The 27,202-nt window shown below is 40.2% G+C and overlaps 1 protein-coding gene, 1 long non-coding RNA gene and 1 pseudogene across 2 annotated transcripts in view; 1 reads left to right on the top strand and 2 right to left on the bottom strand.

Annotated features, from left to right (window-relative positions):
- The window catches only part of RASGRF2 (Ras protein specific guanine nucleotide releasing factor 2), a 454,295-nt gene that overhangs the window by 348,446 nt on the left and 78,647 nt on the right, over positions 1-27,202 (bottom strand). The gene's annotated exons all lie outside the window — the stretch shown is intronic.
- On the bottom strand, positions 5,519-12,004 carry LOC149449452 (bifunctional purine biosynthesis protein ATIC-like; annotated as a pseudogene).
- On the top strand, positions 13,496-18,435 carry LOC149449451 (uncharacterized). The gene is made up of 2 exons (XR_016315396.1): positions 13,496-13,899; positions 18,010-18,435. It is a non-coding gene; the product is annotated as an uncharacterized LOC149449451 (long non-coding RNA).

Genomic DNA, 27,202 nt, shown 5'->3' with positions numbered 1-27,202 from the left:
TTGACGCTCACAAAGCTGGAGAAGGCTATAAGAAGATAGCAAAGCGTTTTCAGATGTCAATATCCTCTGTTCGGAATGTAATTAAGAAATGGCAGTCATCAGGAACAGTGGAAGTTAAAGCAAGATCTGGAAGACCAAGAAAAATATCAGACAGAACAGCTTGCAGGATTGTGAGAAAAACAATTTAAAACCCACGTTTGACTGCACAATCCCTCCAGAAAGATCTGGCAGACACTGGAGTTGTGGTACATTATTCCACTATAAAGAGATACTTGTACAAATATGGTCTTCATGGAAGAGTCATCAGAAGAAAACCTCTTCTACGTCCTCACCACAAAAATCATCGTTTGAACTTTGCAAATGAACATATAGACAGGCCTGATGCATTTTGGAAACAAGTTCTGTGGACCGATGAGGTTAAAATTTAACTTTTTGAGCAAAGGTACATTTGGAGAAGAAGGGGCACAGAATTTAATGAAAAGAACCTCTGTCCAACTGTTAAGCATGGGGTTGGATCAATCATGCTTTGGGGTTGTGTTGCAGCCAGTGGCACAGGGAACATCTCACGAGTAGAAGGAAAAATGGATTCAATAAAATTTCAGCAAATTTTGGATGGTAACTTGATGCCATCTGTGAAAAAGCTGAAGTTAAAGAGAGGATGGCTTCTACAAATGGATAATGATCCTAAACACACCTCGAAATCCACGGGGGATTACATCAAGAGACGTAAACTGAAGGTTTTGCCATGGCCTTCACAATCTCCTGACCTCAACATAATTGAAAATCTATGGATAGACCTTAAAAGAGCAGTGCGTGACAGACAGCCCAGAAATCTCAAAGAACTGGAAGACTTTTGTAAGGAAGAATGGGCAAAGATACCTCAAACAAGAATTGAAAGACTCTTGGCTGGCTACAAAAAGCGTTTACAAGCTGTGATACTTGCCAAAGGGGGCAGTACAAGATATTAACTCTGCAGGGTGCCCAAACGTTTACAGATGCCATTTTTTTGTTTTCTGTTATTTTGAAAGTGTAAATGATGGAAATAAAATCTAACTTTTGTTGACATATTATAAGGATGTCTAATCTGTAATTTGATGCCTTTTGGAGATTTTTCCATCTTTCCTTGGCTTCTTTATGCACATTAATACAAATTTTTAGCTGGGGTGCCCAAACTTTCGATCCCCACGGTAGGATAACATGCTGGGGGGTTAACTGGCTGTAGAAAAAATGTCAAAAGCCAAAAACAGCATCTGTAAAAACATCCAGTGTGCATGAGGACTTAGGTCTGAAATCCAACACACTGCTTGGCCACCGCTGTGAATGAGTCCTTATCCATCTGTTATCTCCTTCTTTGACAGCACAAGTGCAGTTAGAGCGCCTGATTGGCTACCAGTGTTACCTCTCCCTCTTCCTGTCTAAGTTGGGTGTTTAGAAGACTGCAAGAGGCTGATACCAAGTCATGTTCTCTGTCAGGGACACTGGCTGCAGGGACCTTTTCTGCCCACATTCACCTTGTTATTTTTTATTGTTATATATCCCTTTTAGTTACATTTTTGAAGGACTGTTTTCTTGTGTTTGCCCTAAAGACTATTCTTTGTTTGTTTTATTTGGAACTATGCATGTTCATTGAAAAAGCTGGTCACACTGGTCTCTGTTTCACATATTCCTATGTAGGCGCCGGACTGTCTGGGTGGACTCCCTGATAAATAAAAACATTGTCTGGGTGCCTAGCTGTTAATTAGATTTCAGTTTGATGTTAGTTGCTAGCTGTTGATTAGCTTACTGTTAATTAAATCACTGTTAGCTGTTGGCTGTTCATTAGAGGTGTTAGATGATACTACTGTTTAAAGGTTGCATTGTTTAGGATCATGTGATCAAGCTCTTTTTCTAAATTTGTGTGATAAAAATTCTGTGTGAGTTTTCAATCAAGTGAGTTCCAGTTGCACCTAAGCTAGTGTTGTCTAGGCCTTGGGTGCAATGCCCAGCTATAATACCTGGGTACTGTGCTCTAACGGCGAGGAAGCAGTCTCAGACGGAAGCACCCAGGCAGGGTCTGTCACTTTCTCTATTTGCATTTTAAAATGTGTCTAATGATTTTTTAATGAACACATAATGCATTCATGTTCACATTTCATATCTGCCTGGACTTTTGTTTTAAAGGTCCAACAAGTCGGATTATCCTCCAGTATAGATTTGATGCTTTGCCACATGCACTTCCAAGTGTTCCAAAAGACTTTTGGCAAACGTAATAGGGGAACAAAGATTAAACTAGCTCTCATCATTGTGTAAAGCAGAAGTCATAGCAATGCTTTTCAACCCATTGCTATTATTCGCCGATATTTAATTGTGTGAAAGAGCCATTACATCACAGCCAAAACATTTCAGTGACCTGGCAGCCACTCCAACCTAGCTACACCCTCCACATCCTTCCTGACTGGTATCGCTGTACACAGAGCAGGGGGAACACAGGCCTTCCAAGAAGATCCTCTGTGGATGGTTTCTAATCTGTGACATTTGCCAGTCAGAAGTTACACTGACATAGTTCAAACTTCATTTATTTGAATCTGAAACACTCTAGTTTTATATACGATTGAGATTAGTATAAATAAACTGCATTTATTTGTAAATTATTACAGGTATTGGTTCCTTGCCTGGAAACTCATTCTAAAAAAGTTCTGACTGCGAGTATATAACTGCTGCAATTCGGGAATAGGCTCACCTTAATTTAACATTAATAGTCTGAACTGTCCTGAAAAAAAAATATTACATATAAAAAAATAATTTGCTATTTCTTTCCATCTTTTGGATTGCAAGCTCTCCGGAACAGGACCCTCCTAACCCTCTTCTGTTGAATTCGTATCTGTACTGTCTCCCTTTATTTTGTAACAGGCTGTGTAAACTGTTGGCACAATAGAAATCATATATAATAATGATAATGTTTTTCATGATGTCTTTTTTAAAGTGTACAGTATATGTGCCATTCGAGGGATTTCTCACCAGTATTACTGCAGTTCCAGTAATATTATAACATCTTCTGTTCACCATATTGGTGAAGTGGCATCATTCTGCTTTGCTGAAGCATCAGAGCAATTTAATGATCTATCCCAGTTATATGGCATCTGTGTGCATGACATACCAGCATTATAGCACATTACACACTGTCTAACACTGAGAAATGCAGGAAACACACAGCACTTCATAGTCATTAGTCATATGGAAGCTAAAAGGGACCTTCATTTGTTTGATCCTGGTAACAACACATAGAAGTATGTTGTAAGTCTAGATGATGCCTAGATATAGGAGAAAACAAGGAAATGTGATCTGGGGGTCATAATTTGTCTAATCTCTCGCTCACCATGTTATAATACAAACAATGACAGCAGTAAAGGAATAACCCTGAAAAGGGAAAACAGGAAGCATATTTGACTACAAAACTAGGGAAGGCTAATTGCCGTCTCTGCAGGGAGGCTGAATCAGTAAACATTGTTTGTTCCAGTGAAATGCCATCAGGTTCAGAGAAATCTGCACAAATGTGCAAAGTATTATAAAATTCTGGAAAGGATAAAAAACGATTACAAATCATACTTTTACTGTTTACAAGTTTATAACCTGACCTTTATAACATTTTTAAATACCGTATTTGCTTGAATGTAATTTCTGGCCAAAAAGAGGCTCTAATCTTGGTGTGCGTGTTACTATCAAGGACGCCTTACATTCAGAGGCAAACACTACAAAGCCACCTAGCAGTGCCGCCACCACATCCGGCACCACCCCCCTCTCATCTCCTCCAGCAGCCCCCCCCCCTCATCTCCTCCAGCACTCCCCCCTCTCATCTCCTCCAGTGGACCCCTCCCTCTTCTCCTCCAGCACCCCCCCTTATCTCCTCCAGCGGACACCTCCCTCTTCTCCTCCAGCGCCCCCCCCCTCAACCCCTCTAGCAGACCCCTTCCTCTTCTCCTCCAGCGTCTCCCCTCATCTCCTCCAGTGGCCCCCTCCCTCATCTCCTCCAGCGTCCCCCCTCATCTCCTCCAGCGGACCCCTCCCTCTTCTCCTCCAGCACCCCCCCCCATCTCCAGCGGCCCCCTCCCTAATCTCCTCCAGCGCCCCCCCATTTCCTCCAGCGGCTCTCTTCCTCTTCTCCTCCAGCGCCCACCCTCATCTCCTCCGGCGGCCCCCTCCCTCATCTCCTACAGCGCCCCCCTTATCTCCTCCAGTGGCCCCCTTCCTCTTCTCCTTCAGCGCCCGCCCTCATCTCCTCCAGCGGCTCCCCTCCTCATCTCCTTAAGCATCATCCCCCCCTCATCTCTTCCAGCAGTCCCCCCCGCCCCTCATCTCCCCCATCTGTGTACCGTAATTTTAAGCTGTCATTCCAAGCTATACTTAAACTTACCATTTATTAAAAAGTTTTCTATGTAAAAACTTGTTTTAGGTCAGTATTTGGTTTACTAGTTTACTATATTGTAAAAAAAAATGTACCATAACATATGGTGAATTTATTGTTGCTGTCTAAAGTACTGTAATTACCAAAAGTAAAAAATCTTAACATAAGCTCATTGTCACATTTTATTACCGTATTTTCACTAATTACCAGCAATAAAATGAAAGTCCATAACGTTAACTCATTGTCGTATGTAGGTGCACACTACAATCACCATCAAACGTTTTTTTTCAATTGCAAGCCTTTCAAAATAGAGGTGTGTATTAAATTCGATGGTGTATTATACTTGAGTAAATACGGTATCATTTTATATTACATATCTTTTTAGATTATATTACCACTTGTTATGGGCACAATCATGCGGGTTCAGTCCCGATTTGCACCATGTGATATTGGGCTCTGGTAAGTATTTGGTGGAGGGGGCTGCAGGGAGCTAAAAAACCTATTACCTTTACAAGCACTTTACATGTTGAATTGTCTGTTGGGGCATATTGAAAGGTAGAACCTCTGTTTTTGGGTTGTTAATTTGATAACCCAACAGTGGTCTATATAGGTCCACTACTTTTTGGTGATTAGGAAGGGCAATTAGCGATTTTGTTGAAGTCACGAATATATTATTCGCAAACAGAGAGATAATAAATTCTCTGCTTCTGTGTTCCTATGATATTCTGTTTTGTCTCTGATTAGGGCCAATAAGGAGTTCCGTACATAAGGCAAGAAGAGAAAGGGGCATTATTTGAGATGGGGAAGGGCTGAGAGGTTGGATATGGAGTACTGATGAGGGAATCTGGGCATGGGATGGGGGTGGAAATACATGTGCAGTAATAGAGTCAGGAGGTTGAGGGTGGTATTATGTTTTTCTCTAAGTTTTCTCTCTGGAAGCATGTGTGCCTCATTGCCTTTATGATAAAACATCGGTTTTACCATTTTTACCAGAGTAGGAACCTTAAGATTAGCTCTAGTTTTGACAATCTCTTTGAGGAGTGTTGCTGAAGGAGAGTTTTGGAGCTTTAGATCTGGGTTAACTATCAAGTAGATATTGAATGACAGTTGCGTTTTCTTTAAATGCACTCCAAAAGGCTACCATCCAGAAACCACAACACCATCAAATACCTTTAAAGCTATTTGTGGTTGGAACATCACAAACATCCAAAATTTCAATAAAGTCCCCAAAGCGAACAAAGAGCCAACACCTCTAGCATATGCTGGTTCTAATGGGGTTAGTAATGAATGCAGATGCTGCACCATACACACCTGTGCCTCTATCTATGTCAGTGGAGCAACCACAGTAGCAGATGCTGGACTCACATACTTGAAGAAGGGGGCTACAAATTAAGTATTTTCAAGCTCCTGGTGTCACCAGCTGCCAGGTATTCAGAGAATTTCATAGGGGATCCTGGAGATCCATTAAGCACAGGAAAGAGCAACTGTGCTCCATGAGTGAACACGTGAGCTTAAACCTGGCAAGGAATTTATTCCATATTGTTGGGTGAAGATGGGACATGTCTCTACTATACTGCTTACAGAAGTGGTCAGATATGGCATCATCATCATCATCATGTTGTACAGTATTTGCACAGTGCCTTGAAAAAGTAATCATACCCCTAGAAATTTTTCCACATTTTGTTATGTTACAACCAAAAACATAAATGTATTTTATTTGGATTTTTATGTGATAGACCAACAGATAGTGGCAGATAATTGTAAAGAGGAAGGAAAATGATAAATGGTTTTCAAATTTTTTTACAAATAAATATCTGAAAAGTGTGGTGTAAATTTGTATTCAGCCCCCTTGAGTCAATACTTTGTAGAACCACCTTTCGCTGCATTTACAGCTTCAAGTCTTTTTGGGTATGCCTCTACCAGCTTTGCACATCTAGAAAGTGAAATTTTTGCCCATTCTTCTTTCCAAAATAGCTCAAGCTCTGTCAGATTGAATGGAGGGTGTCTGTGAACAGCAATTTTCAGTCTTGCCACAGATTCTCAATTGGATTTAGGCATGGACTTTGACTGGGCCATTCTAACACATGAATATGCTTTGATCTAAATCTATCTATGTTTAGGGTCGTTGTCCTGCTGGAAGGTGAACCTCTGCCCCAGTCTCACGTCTTTTCCAGACTCTAACAGGTTTTCTTCTAAGACTGCTCTGTATTTGGCTCCATCCATCTTCCCATCAACTCTGACCACCTTCCCTATCCCTGCTGAAAAAAGCATCCTCACAACATGATGTTGCCACCACCATGTTTCATGGTGGAGATGATGTGTTCAGGGTGACGTGCAGTGTTAGTTTTCTGCCACACATAGTGTTTTGCTTTTAGGCCAAAACTTCAATTTTGATCTCATCTGACCAGAGCACCTTCTTCCACATGTTCGCTGTGTCCCCCACATGGCTTCTCGCAAACTGCAAATGTAACTTCTTATGGCTTTCTTTCATCAATGTCTTTCTTCTTGCCACTCTTTCATAAAGGCCAGATTTGTGGAGTACACGACTAATAGTTGTCCTGTGGACAGACTCTCCCACCAGAGCTGTGGATCTCGGCAGCTCCTCCAGAGTTACCATGGGCCTCTTGGCTGCTTCTCTGATTAATGCTCTCCTTGCCCGGCCTCTCAGTTTAGGTGGACAGCCATGTCTTGGTAGGTTTGCAGTTGTGCCATACTCTTTCCATTTTCGAATGATGGCCTGGACAGTGATCTGAGAGATGTTCAAAGCTTGGGAATTTTTTTTTTATAACCTAACCCTACTTTAAATTTCTCCGCAACTTTATCCTTGACCTGTCTGGTCTTCATGATGTTTTTTGTTCACTAATATTTTCTAACAAACCTCTGTGGGCTTCACAGTACAGTTGTATTTATACTGAAATTAAATTACACACAAGTGCACACTATTTATTAATTAGGTGACTTCTGAAGGGTAGAAGAATAAAAGGGGCTGGATACAAATGCACACCACACTTTTCAGATATTTATTTGTAAACAATTTTGAAAACCATTTATCATTTTCCTTTCACTTAACAATTATCTGCAACTTTGCGTTGGTCTACCACATAAAATCCTAATAGAATACATTTACATTTTTGGTTGTAACATGACAAAATGTGGAAAATTTCAAGGGGTATGAATACTTTTTCAAGGCACTGTAAATGCCTTCAGGGCCAGCTGACAGCACCTCTCCATTGTTGTGTTTTTCTAGTCAGATTTCTTCATGCTCCTTCCTAGATTGTAAACTCCAAGGAGCAGGGCCCTTGAACCCTCATGTATTGCACTGTATTGTTACTGTACTGTCTCATGTACTGTCTCCCATTATAATGTACAGCGCTGAGCAAACTGTTGGAGCTATATAAATCCTGTATTATTATAATAATAATAATAATAATGTGTCTACTGTACTGCTGTAATCAATGGGGTCACACAGTACAGTAACACATGCATGGTTCTTAGCAGCTGCCCAAAGCAGGATTACACACTAATATCATCTCTTCCACAGCTTTCTCTACTGAGACACCAGGTACAGATACAGTTTTCAAAAATGGATTCAGGTTACACATAACCGCACCGATATTGCTGAAACCCAATCTTACAAGACCTGATTGATCTTCTGGGGTCCCTCCTGCCAGCATGCACTGTTGAGTACAGTGTCTTCATATCTCCCCCTAATATTTTTGAGAACCTAGTAAGGTCAGAGACTAACTGTAAGCCCAGTATCATGCACAGTTTTTGCAGTTCCTGAAGCTACCGAGGACAGTCCATGAAAACTTGACATCTGGGCAAAGCTCACTAGCTTAGTGTTATCAGAGACACTGAAAACGGCTGGCTCTGAAAACTCGACATCCCACACACTGGCCACAGGAAGGATACCTACAAACAACAAAAATAGTGCAAACAAAATATTGACTGAAAAGGAAAAGACACATATTATAATAATAATAATAGAACAGTAGCAACACCAAAATATTTGAAATTAGGAATGAAAACGTACAGGTTGCTGGTCTTTGGTTTTGGCAGGGTTCAATCCAATGAAGCAACTATCAGAATCATTGGGCCTCAGAATGACTCTCATGTGTGCAAAATTTCAATGGAAAATGAAAGCTGTCAAGCTGTAGCTGCAGCAGCTTTTGGTGGCCCCTGAAGAGGGTGGTTGCAGAAATGATATAAAGGGTCTAAGGAGGGTCAAAGGAGTGTGGATGTTTTCTATGATTGTCAGCACACCCTCGTTAGGATATGGTTTCCTGTATCAATAGTTTCCTATGAGCACATGCTACATTGTAAAAGCCCATATTTTTTCATGCAGCATGATCTCACAATTTGAAAAAGACTAGGCTTGATATATCTATTATGTGTGGCTCCCTCTAAAGCAGTGGTCATTAAATGGCGGACCGTGGTCCAAGAATGGCCCCAAAAGGGAGCCCGCAATGACAGAGCCACCGCTGAGCAGGGCAGTCATCACGGAAACATGACATCACAGTGTGTTCCCCACCCCTTGCAGCAGGGACGTAGATAAGGGGAAAGTCAGGGGGGTCTGACCCCCCCCCGAGGAGAGCTGCCAACCATTCCTGTAGCCCTTGAAATTTCCACTCCCCCACGAGTGGAAATAAGGTGGGGATGGTGAGCAGTTCTGGGACTAGGGGTGTGAGGGAGGGGCAGCTGTGGGGGGTGGTGACAAGCAGTGATCTCCTGTATGGCTTTCAATAAAGCAGCTGAAAGCTGCGGGAAGGAGAGGAGGAGAAGCGGATTACAGCTGCTTTATTGAAAGCCATACAAGAGATTGCTGCTTGTCACCGCCCCCACCGCTGCAAAGAACATACCTGATGGCTTTTATACCTCCCCGCCCCCTCTCCCTCCCACCACCGCTGTGTTTTTCTCAATACCCAGCCCTTCCCTCCATCCTCCGCACCGATAGAAGAAGTTGGGAGGAGAGGCTGGATCTGCTTTGCCTCCCCGTGCCCGCACAGTCCGCGCAGCTTCAGAAGAGGTGTGGGCAGGAAACTGAACACAGCAGCCCACAGCTCTGATGAATCTGAATGAGTCACATGAGTCCAACATAACCTTCCAAGAATGCAGAATCTACTTAACTGAAGTCTAAACTAGTTTATGATATGTCAGTAAGCCTCAGTTACTAGGTTGTTGGCTTAGATGTCAGACTAATGGATGTAACTACTTAGACATGGAAAATATTTTTATGATTTTACAAATTTTATACGATACCTAATAAAAGGTATATGATTTTGGCTGGCTCTTTTTTAATATATTTGTGACAGCTCAATTACTGTTTTGCTTATCTTGTAGATAGCCATCAGCCAGCTTTGCCTAATGGAAATTGTGAAGGTGTTTTATTAGCAGTCCTTGGAAGTAACTCAGGCAACGAAGAGAGAAAGAAAAGTTTTTTTTTTAATGTCATGGCCTGGCTTGTGAATTTTATAAAGGAATGCAACTTGTATTTTATATTGCCAGTTAACTTGTTTGGGACTCCACCATTTTCTTTTGCATTTACACAGGTTTTAACATGTTCTCACATGGTTTTCCATAGTTATAAAGTGGTATAATAATGGTGGATAATGGTGATTTTACTGTATTTGCAATTTAGATTCCGTTAAACCACATTTTTTAAATTGCAATTCTAATGTTTACATTTGTTTTCAGTGCATTTTAAAGTTCCAGATTCCCCCCATTTGTACACCCCGCTCTACTTGGTGCTCTCCTATATCACCATTATTCAAAAGAAAACCTGCATAATACCCTTTTTTCTGGCCATATGGTCTTCTTCCTCCATGGTGATGGATAAGTCCCTGAAAGCTGCAGACAACAGACAACATTGCACTATAGCAATCTTCTGTAATCCCAGAGCGACTTCATCACAAACTCCCAGCAAATGTGTTCTTTTTTATATTTATTATAGATGTGTCTAATTTAATATTTTGCTAAAATAAAAAAATAAGTTATATTTACCTGCTCCATGCAAGGGCATTGTACAGAGTGTCCTCAAACCTCGTCTTCTGGGGTCCCCCACCGGTGCTCCTGGCCCCTTCTCTTCTCCGTGTGCCCCCACAGGAAGCAACTTCCTATAGTGGCATACGTTCTGGCTCGCTCCCAAGATGGGCTGTGAGTGCAGCTCGCCCCAGCCCCCCACTCCCACCTCACAGGATTTGACTGCTCTCAGCAAAGTCTTGAGAAAGTGGAGAGGGGAGAGAAGACCTGCAGACAGCCACAGCGCTGGATCACTACAGGACAGGTATTTAGAGAGGGGGAAGGGAGGAACAGCTACAGAAAGGTTTTTCTCTTAATAGAATGCATTAAGGTAAAATACATTTTGTTTTATAACCACTGAAGCATTGTTGCTATTTTGAATAAATTACTTTTTATTATTTTTAGAACAAAAAAAAAACTTTGATGCCATTTTAATGTCTTAAATGTGTAATAATGTAGCCAATACACATTATCTAAATCATTCAAATGTTAGGAACATCTTCACAAGATGTATAGTTTCATATAATATATTTCTTGTATTGTACAATGCCAAAATTTTAAGGACTTGTAAAGGTCCCTCACCAGTATTCAAAATGTACAGTATAACAACACTGCAAGCATGTATCTTGGCCATCGGCAGGATGGTAGAAGACTTTTGCTAAGGTTCCTAACTCTAGTGGTACTTGGTGTTCACCAGAATAACTGATGGCAGGGTTGAAACTTATGCTCCAAGAGCACAAACCCTGGAATGACAGAACTGTAGTCAAAGTCAGCTCAATGGTTATCTAAATCATTCAAATGTCAGGGAATCTTCACAAGATGTATAGTATCTTAAAATGCATTTCTAGTATTATACAATGCCGAAAACGAACTTTTAAAGATCCCTTGCTAGGATTCAGAATGCATGATGACAATGCAAGGATGCATCCTGGGCATCAGCAGGATGGTAGAAGGCTTTTTGCCAAGGTCAATAACTCTAGTGGTACTTTAAATTTGGTGAGGTTGAAACTTATGAGGAAAGTGCCCCAAGAGCACAAACCCTGGGATGGCAGGATTGTAGTCAGGTCAATGATTATGTAACATGAGTCAAACAACCACAGCAAATTACCACCACAGGGCCAGAGCATGGGTCAGGGCTGATCAAATTAAAAAAATAACATCATAGGAAAGCTACTGTATGCCAACAACAGAGGTGAGGCAGACTTAAACATTAAGTGCAGTAACAGAATAGACAGTTATAAGTAGCTCTTTCACATGATATAACTTTTTGTTTTAGATTTGCTTGCTGTTTAAGTCGCAATCTTCCAAAAGACATCATTGCAAAAATCCACATCCCATACACCGCACTCTGAAGAAAAGTCACATTTCAAGCTCTTGCTGCGGCATGGTCCACTTATTACATTTTGAAGACAGGTGAACATAAAGGCTATCTAATTTTACCACTGTTGCTCTGGAAAATTGACTGTCATTTGGTTGGATTATTTTTATTCAACACACACATATATTTCAAAAGTAATCCTAAAGCCACTGAAGCACAAATGTTATGTTATTACATTGAGAAGTGACGTTTCCCTTGAAATGGAAGCCGGGTTTGACGTACTCCATTTCTTTGTTATTATTATTATTGCTAAGTGATAGCTCTCTGTACATAATTCCTACATTACAGGTGCATCATACTTCCCGCATACTCTTCCAGGTGCCTGACTGCTGTTTTAAAAGAAACGCATTACTTCCTCCCCAGAGAAAAAAAAGAAAGTGTAGTGGAAGCAGGCAGCTTTCATTTATGACCAGCATGTCTAACAAATCAATATGCTGACACTTAGATGCTTGTGGGCTAGGAAACAATGACGCCAATGTAAATCCTGTCATAGTGAATAGATTGTCTGTGTGTTACATTGTACCACTTGTCTGGTGGGAGAACTTCCATAGAAATGTCATCTGACTTCACATCTGTAGCCCATTATTAGATATGAAGAAATGTATATCGAGCTATTGTGTCTATTCTATCCAAGATAAGTCTCAACCTTGAAAGGCCGCTTAACCTAAAACACGAACATAAAAATGTATAGATGATTTGTCTGCTTTAAAGGGAAAGTGTCATATACTGTAAAGTGGAAGGAAAGGCTACACAACAACATACCTGTTAAATGCTGCTTCCCCAATGCTTTGATACCCCTATTGAAATTTTCTACTTAATCGCCATCTAAATTGAACCAGCAGGAGTTGTGCGGTCACATGACTGCATTGAAATAAATGTATTTAGATGGCAATTTACTAGAAAATTCTGCAGGGAGTCTCAAAGCCACATCTAACAGGTATGTTGTTGTCCAACCTTTCCTTTCACTTTAAGCGAGTACATATTTGAATGATAATTGCCGTGTTTGGCACGAAGTAGACTTGAACTCAAAATGCTAGCATTTGCTAAATTATAGGGAACATCTAGAAATGTTAATTGTGCCTACACTGAAAAATGTACCTTTATTCTTGAATTCCTCCTGAAACATGCACAGTGTATAGTGCAATGCATGCCCTGGTATGTGAGTTTTTCAAGATACTTCTCTTCCTATACTCAAAGATATATAACTGCAGTGTGAGTTCTAGGGTACTGCTGCCTCAGACTGCTAATCTCAGGAGTTTTGGTGATATCACTATTAGTGTTGGTTCACACTAGTGCAACTTCTGATTTAATGGTGTGCCCATTCCCATCAATGCAACTCAGCACGGTGCAATTTTGGAAAAGATTCCTGTGCTACTGTGGTGCTATTTACTCTGTGATTTCAGCCCATGGAATATGCAATGTTGCATCAAGGTGGCAAGCATCACTAGCACTAGCAGCACTGTGTTCCAGGATCACCAGATCACAGACATAAGGAAATGGGCTGAACAGTATACAGGTATATCTTAGTAAAGTAACAAAAAAAAAAAAAACTTCTGCAAGTGGTTAATGCTACTAGTATGCGTCTCATGGATTACAGTAAAGCATTTGTAAATCCCTCAAAGCACACACTTAAAAGCCTTCAATATGCGTTTATCAGTGTAAGCTTTTTGTTAAATTATTTTACTTTTGAATAAAATACCTGTTGATCCTGCCAGAGACTTCCATTTTCTGAACCCCTATGACTACGAGCAGTAGCTCGAAACGCGTCAGTCCAGAGCTACAGCAGGTGTGACGCCACGCCGCCGGCGCCACGAGGGGCCCCGGCGGCCATCTTGCTTACGTTTATGGTCAGTAATCCTTTATTTTACTCCTATCTGTACCACTTACCTGTGAACGGAATAAACATTCTAAAAATACTACACTATGTGGGCGCCTTTGTTCTTTTGAGCTCCTTTGGGAGCTGACTACACAGAGCAAGCTACATCCATTGCAAGGTGATCCTCAGGTGTGGCAGTGTCGTCAGGGAGTGTGGTATACAGTGACCAGATCTGACCAGATCCTTCTGATGATATTGGATGACCTGTGATTTCTACAGTTTATGCGCATTTGATTTGCGTATCTGGTGAGTGCGCAATCATATTATCCTATATCACCTGACCTACGGTCTCCATCATAAGACATCCTTACATCACTTGGGATCCTACCATCACCTCTTCTATGAACTTTTATATTTGATTTCGCAATTTCCAGCACTATTAATTAGTAGCGTATATATTTATTTGCACATGATCACTTTAACATAGTATTTATTAGTTTCATGTATTATAGATTCCAGGAGCGCTGCACCCTTTTGTATTGTATGTCCTTCCATTTTCTTGTTTGCAGTGGCAGTGATTTGCAGTTCAATGTGCCCTTAGCAGCACTGTCACCACATTACATATACTCTGACTGTAAAATAAGGCAAATCTAAGTCTATGGCTTAAAGGAGAAGTACAGCAAAAGCTCTTCTAGCTGTACTTCTCCTGTGGATCACAGGAGTGCAGCTCATTCTGCACTGCTGTGACCTTTTTGCAGCTAACAGTGGGCTGAAGCCTGCTGTCAGCTGATGTCACTCAGCCGGTCCAGGCTGGGGAAATATCCCGACTTTAAAGTCGGGATCCACCCCAGAATTTGGAGTGGCACCTGGGTCAGCCCCTCAGCGAGGTGCTGAGAGCATGAACCATCCACTCCCTCTCTCTCCACAGCCCTGTGCTCCAGTGAGTGTGTGGGGGGAGGTGCAGAGCAGACAATGCTGACTGACAGTCACCGCTCTCTGCTCACAGCGGTGGTGAGAAGTCAACAATCACCAGTCATGTGATCGCTGAGTTCTCACCATTAGAGCCGGCAGGGGACAGATGCAGAATCAGACCAATGCTGCATCCACCTAGGTCAGTATAATCTGGGGAAAAAAAACACACTTCTCTTTTAGGCTAGGTATACATGTACTTTTTTTTTTCTACCAGTGGGTTGAATGAAACAAAAACAAACAGATCCTTGCATCAACACAAGTGACACTAATGTAAGGATCTCCCCTTCTGTTCTATTGTATTCTCATGAGAGTACACTGATCGGCACTGCAGCCATTGGTTGCGAGCGCTGATTGGATGCTGGTTTTCCAGTATGACCATTCGATAGTCATTAGATCAATTTCTGTTGAACAGACAGCAGTAAACATGTACTGACATTTCCTACTGAACTGGCTAAACTTCAATATGTGTGTGCTGGGCTTTACTTGGCGCTGTGGAGCAGTGGTCAGGACCAAGCTGGAGCACATCACACTGATGCTACTAGTGAAAGCTCCTCCAGTCTGCAGTCAGTAGCAATGATAGAAAGGCTCAGCCGAGCAGCTGTTGTCAATCAACACTTGTATCCTGATTGGACAATATGGAGATTGTGATGTCACCAACACACCTCATCCATTCAGAAAGTGATTTAGAGTCCATTCATACTGCCTACAACCACCAAAGCGCTCCGGTTTAATGTGCGGTCAGCTGTCAGTTTCAGATGGAGTTTCAGTGCATCACACAGTTACCTTTTTTTGGTCAACTTTACTTGAAGTGCACAAAGTGACACTTCGGGGGAAATTTACTAAACCTGGAGTACTCAGGATCTGGTGCAACAGTGCATGGTAGCCAATCAGCTTCTAACTTCAGCTTCTAAATTAAGCTTTGACACTAAAACCTGGAAGCTGATTGGTTTCTCTGCAGAGCACCAGATTATGCACACGCCAGTTTTAATAAATTTCTCCCTTTATGTCACTGCAAAACAGAATAGTGACTGCTGTGCAGTGAAATGAGATGCCTAACATGCGGTAACATGCAGCATGTCTGCATCTTGCCAGAGCTCACTGCACAGCACCTCTGGGCTGAACTGCTGTGCGAACAGGGCACATAGAATCTATTGGTTTCTATGTGCCCTAGTGGTAGTTGGTGTTCATCCAGTGTGGAAAAATGTCACTGCACCTTGTGTGAACAAGCCCTTATGTTCATTCAGAAAATGAAATGTGTCCTCTGAAAGGTGCACATGCTGAGCGTAGAGATGGGAAAGTCTAGAAAAAAATGGAAAACTTGGGATTTAAAAAACTTTTTTTTTTTCAGTTTGTTTTCCAAAGCCGGTTTTTGTTTTTTCTATAAAAATTGAAAAAGAAAGAAAAAAAGGAGTGTGGAATATGTTCTTTTGCAATAAAAAATAACATATCTATGACATGGTATTCAAACTATATAACATGAAGACATTCATGAAAGATTTGTGAGACTTTATGTAAAGTCTTAAATTATTCCAAGTTCTCTCAGATCAAGACAAGCAACTCCTGGAATGCAATTCAAGAAACACTAGACGTCACAATGCAGTTCTCAAACAAGAGAAATATGAATTCCTGACACTAGGGGGCACTTCAGGGGAAAGGCTCCAATTTAGTTTGCTTGTGGGCCCTATCTTGTACCTCCTACAGTTGGGTGATTTTTCGTATACAGTAGATGATAGTCTCTATCCTTCTATTAGGTCTTAATTGACAAGTAAGAGGGCAAATATGTCTGACAAATTAGTTTATCTTTTTAACCACATGCCGCCCAGCCACTGTAGAAATATGGCGGCAGGGCGGCACGGCTGGGCAAAACCACGTTTTAAAAAGTGTGTTTGCAAAACCGGTAGGGGGCACGCGCGAGGCCATAAGTCGCTGATCGCTGCCATTAATAGTATAAAAAAAAATTAAAAATCCCATCTTTCCCGCCATTTGTAAACGCTATAAATTTCACGTAAATCAATTAATTTACACGTATTGGGTTTTTTTTTTAGCAAAGGCATGTCGCAGAATGCATTTTGGCCAAAATTTATGAAGAAATTTGATTTTTAAATATTTTTTACTGGACATGTTTTATAGCAAAAAGTCCAAAATATTGTTTTTTTTTTTTTCTCAAAATTGGCAGCCTTTTTTTTTTTATAGCGCAAAAAATAAAAAACGCACAGGCGATCAAATACCACCGAAAGAAAGCTCTATTTGTGTGAAAAAAAGGACATAAATTTCATTTATGTACCGTATTGCATGACCGCATAATTGTCCATTAAACTAGCGCAGCGCTGTATAGCAAAAAAATGGCGTAAATTGCAGTATCTATACCATAGTTTGTAGACGCTATAACTTCCACACAAAGCAATCAATATACACTTATTGGAATTTTTTTTTACCAAAAACATGGAGCAGAATACATTTTAGCCTAAATTTATAACCAACTTTGAGTTTACTATATATTTTTTATAGCTGAAAGTAAAAAACATCGGTTTTCTTCAAAACTTTTGGTCTTTTTTTGTTTATAGCGTGAAAAATAAAAAGCGCACAGGTGATCAAATACCACCGAAAGAAAGCTCTATTTGTGTGAAAAAAAGGACGTAAATTTCGTTTGGGTGCAGCATTGCATGACCGCGCAATTATGAGTTGAATGAGTGCAGCGCCAAGTAGCAAAAAGAGGCCTGGTCATTAAGGGGGTAAATCCTCAGGAGGGCAAGTGGTTAACCTTTAAATTACTATTACTGTTCTCCAACATCACAGCAAAATGTACCTACAATGTACCTATAGTCTGGTCAGTAAATTGTTTTTTTCTTTTCCTCCTCTCAGTAAAATGGTGAGACCAAATCTAAAAGTTTGAAACATTTCTCAATGTATTTTTTTTTAAAGCACAACTCAAAATTTAAACCTTGCTATGGAGTTTAACTATTGAGGTGAACCTTACACCCCCCAATGTCCATATTCTACTTGGAAAAATAATGCCAGTTACTTACCTTTTTGTTACCTGATTTTTTTATGTTGATGGTTTGTTGCTTTTGAGGGAAAGGGGGTTGGTTACCTGTTCTCAAGATACCTCCTATGCTGAGTAAGCAGCAGGGCAGCCGCTCAGCATAGAACCCAGAAGCTCATGGAGATCACTGTAGTAGCGGTGCCTGCTACAGTGATTTCCAGCTTCTACAGGGATCCCACAGGTATGACACATGTCAGGTATAGCACAATCAGGACCAAAGTAACAATGCAAAAATATCTATACCTAAAATTCAACTTCACAAGATAGCTTTTTATAAAAAAATTATACTGTTGCAGTATATTTTGACATGTCAGAAATGTATTTATGCAAATTACTAGGAAGTTCACGGTAACTTTGGATATTAAATAATCATTTTATTTTTCTATTTCAAACTTTTCCAGGGGATGTATGGAGGCAAATATCTCAAAAGCTGTGTGGATCCCCAAGAGTGGACTTTTAAATGTCGAGGCTTTGGGAAGGATTTTTCATTGCTAAAACCATTTTGCGTGTCAAGTCATCTTTAGATTTATGATATTTTCTTCGTTGGATTTTCCAGCCTTCACACTTCCAGCAGCTCTTTGTCTCCTGTGTGCACCAACTCTGCTCCCGGTAACATCAGATCAATGGTGAGGCGCGACCAAGCAGAACTGACAGCTGAAAAAAATGTTTTTTCTTTCAAACTACTTGCAAAAGACTGCAGATGCTCTGGTTTACATAAAGCTGACTAAACTGTATGTTTTGTAGCAATCCATAAAGATGAATAAATTATATCTGTAATGTACTGCGGTCTAACAGGAAACCAGCTGTACAGCAGAGGCAGAGTTCAAGCCAATGCTATTCTTCTTGTGTCTATCACTAATTATACTTGTGTTGTTAAATGTAAACCGTACACTATCAATGACAAAAAAGCTGTCATCCTTCTGATTCTTGCCCAAGGGAAGCTGAACTGGAAATGATAATCACTGTAATACTGACAAGGTCACTTCTAAGGGTTAACCAGAAAGCTATTAGCATATAGTTAGTGTCACTGCTTGCCAATGCCAGCTCTGTAGGCAGTGAAATGTAATTTGTGGGAAAAAAATCATTTTGAATGTAATGGAAGATAAAAACATTGAGATCTGCAGTAATGTGAACAGTCTATAAATCAGAGGAAGGGCTGTAGGGACCACGCTGAATACTCACTTTAGTGGCAGGACACGAAGCTGCAGGGTGAATAAGGACTGAAGGCATAGACTGTCCTAGTTGTGACGCAATACCAACAACAACAATGCTCTTGTAGCAGGAGAATATGGCATTGTTTTTTAACCTCCTTAGCGGTCTGATTATGTCACTATTTCTGTGCTCAAAGCGGTACATTTTTTTGCATGGAAATAGTCTTTTTTTTATTGTAGACCTGTAATTCTTAGGAATAACTCACTGAAATCTGTCCAAACAAGAGTCTAGTAAACATCCCGGATATGTTAAAATTTGAAACATGAAATCATAAATTATAATATAAATAATCATAAAAAATAATAATATAATATTACATTTAATTCAATAATGTAATCAAACCAAAAACACTGAAATTTGAAATAGAGCGCCAAGTTTGCACATCACTGAACTTAGTCGCAAAATCGTTTTCAGTGTCTGATGATGAATTTCCCCACGAATCATTATCACTCAATTCTGCAAGTGGTTCTGATTTACTATCGCTGTTCTCTAGCCGGTCTAAAACCGCTTTTGACATAAAGGGATGCTTTTTGGATGCCATGGACTTTTCTCAGTTTCCAGGCAGAAAGAACAGTAAAAAAGCAGGCAGGGCACAGGGCAAAGCACTAGGGACAAAATGTATGTAAAATGGTTTGAAAGCCTATGGTTGACATCATCACCTAGGCTCTGCAGCCCTTGTCGGTAATCTCTCTTTTTCACTGAAGCCAGTGCTGGGACCCAATCATGTGACCGGACCAGAGCATGCTCAGCATAGGTAAGTATACAGATATTTCCTTTGCAGGGTCAATAGAATAGGCCCAGAATGCGGGTAGAAGTAGAATAAAGAATAAAGTATAGCTCGTGTCTGACTGAACTTTCACTTTAAAACTACTGCTTCCTCCCTCCTCCTAACTATGTTGTATAGTGCTGGTAATATAGGGGAAATATGTTATTTCAATCTGCTCTGGTCCAGTCTCTTGATGCAGAAACCCTGTGTCATGAAGCACCTGATGCAGGTGAAGTTTGACTGCACTTCCACTTTAAGGCCTCGTTTACACTTGCTTCAAAATGTGGCATTTGACCTGCTTTTTTAAAGCACTCTGAATGCCATTTAACCTCCTTGGTGGTTTAACTAATCAATATTTTTGAATGTCAAAGCGGTACATTGTTTTTCATGGAAATGTGTTGTTTTATATTGTTGGCTTGTAATTCTTAAGAATAACTCACTTAAATCTGTCCAAACAAGAGTCTAGTAAACATCCCGGGTATGATAAAGTTTGAAACACGAAATCATAAATCATAATATAATAAATAATTATAAAAAATAATAATATAATAATAATACATTTAATTCAATAATTCAAAAACACTGAAATTTGAAATACAGCACCAAGTTCGCATATCACTAAGCTGTCGCAGAATAGTTTTCAGTGTCTGATGATGAATTTCCCCACGAATCACTATCGCTCAATTCTGCAAGTGATTCTAATTTACTATCGCTGTTTCTAGCTGGTCTTAAACCGCTTTTGACCTAAAGGGACGCTTTTTGGATGCCATGGACGTTCTCAAGTTTCCAGGCAGAAAGAATGGTAAAAGTGCAGGCAGGGCACTGGACAAAGCACTAGGGACAACATTTAAAAATTGGAAATGGTTTGATACAGTAATGTAATCCTAACAGATTACAATGTATTGTGTGTATGTCATGTTTTTACTTTTTTAATCTCCCTCCGGTTCCGCCCCCCCTGCGTACCGACACTCACAGGGAAGGGAACCCGGAAGAAGGATGCCGGCATCGGCCATAGGACATGGCCGGAGGACACAGCAGGAGGACATTGGGGGATCACAGGACAAGGTAAGGATTGTAAGCAGAGCTGGAAGACCAGAGTGGGACAAAGTAGCAGATGTCAGATATGGTGGACAGTGTGGGCGTGATATAGCAGGAGGTGACTGGGGATTGGAAAGAGGGTCAGCAAACCACAGGCTCAGCAGAGGTGGAAATTACTACTGACAGGGGGATCAGTAGAGCTGGGGGGAGGGGGGGTTCTACTGAGTAGGGGATCTACTGAACAATTGTACTAATAAACTGGGGATCTGCTGAACGAGGGTACTAACAAGCTGGGGATCTGCTGAACAGGGGTACTAATGAGCTGAGTATAACTGATATGTAGCAACAATATGTAGCCTTTACTTTCACTTTAACTGCTCTTTTTGCCTTATTGGATGATGAATACGGTGATATACTTATCTCCTTTATCGCTCCTTGATAGCTAGTGCTCACTTCTACTGTGATGCGCTGGAATTTGCTCTGGAAACTGCTGGTCCTGCATTGTACAGAAAGAAGCCAGAGAGCTGCGACCAAGGAGGGAAAGGAAGGAGGGAAAGCCTATAGGAGCAAGGAATAAGTGAAATATATAAAAATTTATCATAATCTCCTAGGTAAAAAGAGCAGTTAACCCTTGCAGTGGAAAGAGGGACTTACTGCAAGCACAGAGTTTTTTTTCCCAGGAAAGCTGGCTGCTGGGAGGAGTAGAGAATCGATGGTTGTAGGTAGATGTAGGCTGACCTCCCTACACAGGTGGCGCTGTCAGCAACCATCATATAAGGAGAGTGGAGGCCAGAAAGAACTCATGTCCATACAGCCTTCATACATGCTATGAGTGTCTGAATGGACATTGACCATCTTTATTGAGGTGCACATTGTGCGTGTGGCTAGATCAGAGACAGGAACCCACTGGATAGGGAACGTGTGCCTATCATAAGGTGATGTTCCAGAGGAGAAGGGGCAGAATACGGACTGTTTGTCAGTTGTGCTGCGTGAAGCTTTTCCATTACTGATGCCTTGCTGCATCACTGCCTGCTAGTTGCCCCCCTTGCCAGGAATGTTCTTGAAAATACACTACCTTGAAATCTCAGACCTTTGTGTGTCTGTCCTTCCTTTTTGAGTGCCCAACACTAGGCCCCATGCCCACCTACAAGGTGCCTTCATGAACTTGAGTGATTTTGGATGATGTTTTATTCAAAAACCATCTCAATGCCTCGATGTTTGTTTTCTACTGTTGGTATAAAGTGCATGTACATAAGTCTAGTTACAATGTTTCTTGGCCAGATACCAATTTTACCAAAAACAAAATTCATTTGTTTCAATTAAATTAAAAAAAAAAAAAAAATTCTTGTCCTTCAGTTTTCTTGCTTGCTTTGGTCAAAACTAATTGTTGAGTCATCCCCTTGCTACTAAACCCAGGACCCTGCATTCACTATATCCAGTCTCCCACAGTACACAGAACATGGAAATGCAATTACTTTAGTAAATATAAACTGCTAAATACCTTTTCTCATCAGCAGTATATAGCAGTCTTTGGACTTCTATCAGTGTCAAGCTGAGCACTGGTTACAGCTTGTAGGAGAAGTTTTCATTCTCCTCTGACTGTCCTATGAGGCTGCAGGACCCCTGTGCTCTGTGTGGACAGTGCTGATTGGCCATGTGCTGATCACATGCACTCTCCCAAAGAAAAAAAACCTCTCTAGCAATACACACTAAAGTGAGCAAGTGAAGAGTGACTCCTAGAGCTCTGTACTATCACCAGGTGGATTGGGGACAGTAGAAGAATCAGAGAAGACAGGATCAAACAACCTTTTTACACAATGCAGAGGATTAACCCCTCAGGTTCCACAGTGAGTATAACAAGCATGCTTTACTGCATATACAGACTGATTTTACTGTTGTGGGTTTAGTAACACTTTAAGTTAATTAAGCATTCTAAAAAACTACAATTTTCTAACAAAATTCTACAAGTGTACGGCCAGCTTTAGTAAAATCGCTGTTCCCAGTTCCCTAATACATACATTAACATTTACCCATGCAGAGCAGGGACAGCCCCACCACAACGGAGGAGTTTTACTCTCCCCGGAGATGGACTTTACACACTACAAACTCAGAACAAGTGCTCCCCATACTTGACATTTAAATTAGTTTACAATTTCACAAATAAATCCTAAATTGAACCTAAGAAAACCTAAATAACCTGCAGTTCACTCCTGTGAATTCATTTCTTGAATAATTACATTTATTATGCTGGTACTGTAGGAGAAGATAAGATACCAGGCCATGGACACTTTACCATAGCGGATCATGGAGGGCAGAAGCTAATGGGTTCAGTAAAAGAAGGAGCCTCCTTCGCAAATACCAATCCTCATTAATTACCCAAAAAGAAAACATTTGCTTGAACCCGTGCAGAACATATCTGATGTGGGCGATGTGCAATTAATATGCAACAAACACAATTGTTATGTTATACTAGACGCAGAGGCTTCTGACACTGGAATGTTGCCTTCATATTCCCAAAGGGCACCAAACAGTCCGGCAATTGTATTCCGAGGAGGAAAAAAACACCAATACATAATAAGATAGGCCAATCGAAATGGGCGTCAGCGGTCAACATGAGTTGTCATTATGAGGTGATTATTATGTGCTTTACATTTACATCAGAGAAGACAAAGTATTCTGACATTTTGGTTGCCGTAGCAACTTCTACCAAGAGAAAAAAATGTAGAAAGCAAAACATATGTGACAGAACATATTTCTAATGCTGTTCACATATTCACATGGGTTCAGCATAAGTATATATATATATTTATATATATATTAAAGTGTATAGAAGGAAGGAATATTATATGGTCCATTTTATGGTGAACTCAACTAACGTCTCAGATTATATAAAAACAATTACATGAAAATCCGTATAAAGAAACTATTGTGTATTTTCAATAGGTGCATACTGTGGATTATTATAGGTTATGTGAAAGTCATCCTGAAACTCAAAGTTTATTTGCTTGCCTCCTATATTTTTATTATTATAGTTTTAATATAGATGCGTAATACGTTGTGTTGGTGTTCACGGTTAAAAAACAGGACAGGTTGTCTTTTTACACAGCATGTTCCAATGAACTATAGTGTATCACAGCATGTTACACGTGACAGGTAAAAAAAAAAAAAAACCGATATATTTATAGAGTATACATTAAATAAAGATTAAAAAAAGATTAGTATACATAAAATAAAGATTAAGATTAAAAAAGATTAGTTTAGAATAAAGTGGCGAGGAGTTAGAATCCCTGTCAGGTTCTATGTCCTTTTTAAGCAGATTTACTGTATTTGTCCTGAAAACACTGTCATTGGGACTGAAAATGTGTATGGGGGGGGGGGAACAAGAATAGAGAGGTTATCTTCCAATGGAGACACGTGTTGCAGTGACAGTTTTTTAGCCACTGGCCGACCGCTGTGCACTCACTTGTCACCTAATAAACAACAGTCACAAATGGAATCTATTCATGGCATCATTGTTTACTACTGTGTGTGATCTGTGATTGATCACCAATGATCACATGGTACCTGGACCAAACACAGCACCCTGTACCTTGTGATAGCTGAGGCCAATCACAGCATCTCACTAGTAAACAATGAGTCATGAATGAAAGCTAAAATGATTGCTGTTACAGGATCATCACTGTAACAACCAGAGTGTAAAAAAAGAAAAAAAAATCTTGATCACCCTCCCAGAGTAGTACAGTAGTACTGATGACAGCATGTAAAAGAATTGTAAAAAAAAAGAAAAAATATGCTTAAAAAATTAAATAGAAAACATTTTTTTTTTTTACATGCTGTCACCAGTCAGCATCCATGAACTCACCACATCCATCATATAATGGTGCTTTAATGCACAAGTGACAGTATATATATATATATATATATATATATATATATATATATATATATATATAAAAAGTAATTTTATTTAATGTCTTCATTTTCAAAAAAATTGTGCAAAAAAAAAATACAACTTAAAAAAACTTTCCATGCATCTTCCTAAATACCTTGGATTGTCTACTTTCCAAAAGGGGTAATTTGGGGGTATTTGTACTGTCCTTGCATTTTACAGTTTCAAGAAATGAGATAGACTGTCAGTACATCAAGACTGATCAATTTTCAAATATATATACCATAGTTAATGGACTCTATAGCTTTCACACAGAATAAATATATACACTGATTTGAGTTACTTTTACCAAAGAAATGCAGCAGGCTACATTTTGGACTAAAGTTATGAATAAAGATCATTTGTTTGCAAAGTTTTGTAACAAACTTTTTTTTCAAAATCTTTGCTAATACTTTGTTTATATAGCAAAAAATAAAAGTTGTGATTAAATACAACCAAAAGTAAGCTCTATTTATGTGAAAAAATATATATAAATTTCACTTGGGTACAGCGCTGCATGACCGTGCAATTGCCAGTGCTGAATAGCAATAATTTCCTGGTCATGCATGGGGTAAAACCTTCCAGAGGTCAAGTGGTTAAAAAGCATCCCCTTCACTTTTTGGTGATTTATTGTCACTTCCTGTTGGGTCTACAGAACAGAAGTAAAGAGAAATCTCAGCAACATTACACAGCCGGAAATTTTTTTTTTACAGGGCTTAAACATTCCCCATTCTATCTAAATAGCATTGGCTTTAGAGTCAGTTCACATGAGAACGTGGTTCATTCTGAGTGTTCAAAACGTACTGCCTTTGTGATCTGCTGATATCTGCTGCCAATACATTCTTACTGGCACCCCAAACGCAGTTTGCAAAAGCAGTATGAATGTGGGCACCACATTGCAGGGTACCGCAGTACCTTGGATTTGATCTGGCATGTTTTTCAAAAGTATGAAATTGTGAAGGAATTGCATAGGAAAGCAGACCGCATTCCTGTATGATTGTGGTGTGACCCAGACCTTAGATATAACTTTGATACTCATTAGAAAGGCTATTTTTTGTAAATTGACCACATTAAAGCAGAACTAAACCCATCAATTTAAAAAAAAACAGTTAAATTCCCAGCATGTGAAAGGAATGTAACTGTCACATTTGATTATGCTCTCAACCAAATTGTCAAACCATCAAATGGCTGGTGTCATAAGATCAAACAGAAGCTAAGATGGAAGCTGGCTGAAAATGATAGGAGAGTTTAATTTCGATTTAAGATACAATCACAATTCCAAAAAGGTACACAAAGGGACACAGCAACAAAACGTTGGCAAAGCGGTAGTAGGAGGAAGAGCTAGAAGAACATTTTGCAAATAATTAAGTTAATTTTCAACAAGTCAGTAACATGATTGGGTATAAAAAGAGCATCTCAGAGAGTCAGAGTGTCTCAGATGTAAAGATAGGCAGAGGCTCACCAATAATGTTTCTCAACCTAAAATTGCAAAGACATTAAATATATCATCATCTAAAGTACATAATATCAAAAGGGCACAAGGCCGAAACACAATGTGGAAAACTGTTTTGTGGTCAGACAAATAGAAATTTGACATTCTTTTTGGCAACCATGGGTGCCGCATCCTCTGATGATGGTACTGGCCTTCTGGGTGTAGCGACAATGGTAACCCAGGAAGGGTTTACTAGGGTCACCAGGGCCTAGACTAAAGAAACAAAAATCTGTGATCTTTTATCCTTTTCAGATGTTTGTTCATTACTGTTTTAAGAACCATTAAAGAAGAAGTGCAGCCAAAGCTTGTTTAGCTTTACTTCTCCTGTGGATCAGAGGAGTGCAGTTTGTTCTGCACTCCTATGGCCCGTTTTCAGCCAACAGCGGGCTAAAGCCCACCGTCAGCTGATGTCACAGAGCTGGTCCAGGCTCAGGAAAGATCCCCACCAGAAGCCTGGACCAGCACCTGGCTCAGCCTCTCACAGAGATGCCAAGAGGCTGAGCTAGCTGCTCCCTCCCCCTCCACTGCCCAGCTCTCCAGTGAGCATTGGAGGAGCAGAGCAGACACCGGTGACTGACAGTAGATAGGAGAACCAGTGTTTGATCGCTCAGTTCTCATCCTTAGAGTTGGTGGGGTCAGATGCAGCAATAAAAAAAAACACTTCTCTTTCAAGCAAATGCCTGTGACCAAATACTGTTGAACTATCCAGAAGTCCAACACAGTACTGTAAACGAGACATGGAGGGAAAACTACTGTTGGATACCACATAGAGCATACTATGCATTTGATTGGGTTTTTTTTATAAAACTGAGGCCTCTGATATGTACCTTAAAAGCTGCCCCAAGTGTAATTTGGAGGGCGCTAACTTAACATATGGTCTATAGGACTGCCTCCATGCCTTGTGTTCCTGAGACAATGTAACTAGATTTATCGATGCTGTCCAGAAAACCACTTTACTTCAAGGACCCATCGATGTGTCTGTTTGGCTACCGGTCACCTATACCACACGTCAACAGAATAACTACCTGCTTGATACACACAGTTTTTCTTTTATCCTAGAAAAATAAGTCTCTGGTTGTCACCTACACCACCTACTATGAAGTGTCTCCTATCAGACATTCAGACTCTAACATGGAGGGAGAATCTTGAAATGCATAA

This window comes from Staurois parvus, unplaced genomic scaffold (assembly GCF_062004578.1).
Source record: "Staurois parvus isolate SC_StPar_1 unplaced genomic scaffold, SC_StPar_1.0 ptg000618l, whole genome shotgun sequence".
Classification (NCBI taxonomy): Eukaryota; Metazoa; Chordata; class Amphibia; order Anura; family Ranidae; genus Staurois; species Staurois parvus.
This window is presented reverse-complemented; position numbering and strand designations above follow the sequence as displayed.